Below are 1,926 nucleotides of genomic sequence, written 5' to 3' on the forward strand. Positions count from 1 at the left end.
GATGGTACAGAGAGAACAAGAGATAAAAATACTAAGAAGGTAAAAGGCAGGGAGACGATAAAACCTCGATGGAACAAAGAATGAACGTCGATGAGTGGGCATAGAGGCAGGAAGGGAATATGGAGATGCAAGGAAGGTATGAAGGGAAGACGATCATAGTAAAACGGGATGAGAGGAGAGCTGCAAGCGAAGACAGGAAAGAGGGGAAGTAAGGGCAGTGGGAGTGAGACATTGAACCAGCTGAGCAAAAAAGAAGGGAGGATGCAAAGATGGGAGGGAGGGAAGAAGGAATGCATGAGCGAAGGGAGATAAGTGCAGATGAAGACAGGATGAAGGGAGAGGCGAAGAATGAAGGAGGGAAAGAAGGAGAACAACGAAAATGGGAAGAAAGAAAGGAAGAATGAGGGCTGCAAACGAAGACAAGAAGAATAGGAAGCAAAGGAAGCAAAGGCAGCAGGAAGGAGAGTAGGCAGCATGAGGAATGAAAGGATGTGACAGCATTATATAAAGAAGGAATGGGGAGAGGAACACGAGAAAACAGGAGGGAAGGGTGGGAAGGGAGATAAGTGCAGACGACGACAGGATGAAGGGAAGGAGAGGCGAGGAATGAAGGAGGGAAAGAAGAACAAAGGAAATGGGAAGAAAGAAAGGAAGAATGAGGGCTGCAAACGACGACAAGAAGAATAGGAAGCAAGGGCAGTAGGCAGAAGAATAGGCAGCATGAGGAATGAAAGGATGTGACAGCATTATATAAAGATGGAATGGGGAGAGGAACACGAGAAAACAGGAGGGAAGGGTGGTAAAGATACATGGGTGGAGTGAAGGAAGGAGGGAGGGAAAGAGCGGAAGGAAGGAAGGAGGGAAGGAAGAAAGGAAAAAAAAAAAGTGACAAATGGAGATAGGAAGTAAAGGGGAAGGACAGGAAGAATCGATTGAGCAGAAGAGAGGAGTCTAATGTATAGCGAGGGAATGGGGAGACGAACATCACAAGGAAACAGAGAAGGAAGGAAGAAAGGAAGGAAGGAAACAAGCAAGGAACCAAAGAAAGAAAAGAAAGAGAGGATTGACGGATGGAAGATTACAGGGAATAAATAAAGGAAGAATGAGGATAAGTGCAGAAAACAGGAAGTAGGTGTAACAGGAAACAACTGGGCAGAAGGGAGGAACCTGATATTACATAACGACGAAATGAAGGAAAAATGGGAAGTTTAGACGGGAGGGGGTAAAGAGGTGGAAGGAAAAGAGGAAGGAAGGAAGCAAGCAAAGAAGGAAGGAAGGGAGGAAGGAAGGAAGGAAGGGAGGAAGAAAGGAAGGAAAGAAAGAAGGAGGCAAGGAAGGAAAGAAAGAAGGAGGCAAGGAAGGAAGGAAAGAAGGAATAATGGATGGATGGAAGGATGGAAAGTGGAGAGCAAGGGATAAATGGAGAAATGAATTCCCCGAGCTAGGCATCAAAGGCCGTATAGCCCCGCTAGGTTACAGGAGGAAGCTACCCCTCCCGGCAACGGTAGACCCGGGCGAGGCTCGAACTTGCGACCCCCCAGCCACGAGCAAAGGATAAGAGTGGGACTAAATGTTGAGAAAAAAAAGTAAATGAGAACGACTACACTAAACAGGATGAAGGGCAAAACTGGAGAGACCTCCCTACCTACCTTCCAGGCTACTTTCCTACGTATTTCTCTATCTCCCAACATACCTTCCTTCGAGTCCACCTACTTAACTACCCACCTACCTACCCACCCAACTTCCTACCTGCCTACCTATATCTTTACCTATCTCCCTGTCAACATTCCTGCCTACCTACTCGACTACCTAACTACCCTACTCCCTACCTACCTGCCTGCCTGCCTCCACCACCTGATGAGCTGGCGACACTGGAGCGTATTTAATGCGTGTGCTCTGGCTGAGAAACCATGTCAATACTGTTCT

The sequence above is a fragment of the Coenobita brevimanus genome, chromosome 66 (genome assembly GCF_032717465.1).
Source record: "Coenobita brevimanus isolate Jiangsu-jjx chromosome 66, ASM3271746v2, whole genome shotgun sequence".
Taxonomy (NCBI): domain Eukaryota; kingdom Metazoa; phylum Arthropoda; class Malacostraca; order Decapoda; family Coenobitidae; genus Coenobita; species Coenobita brevimanus.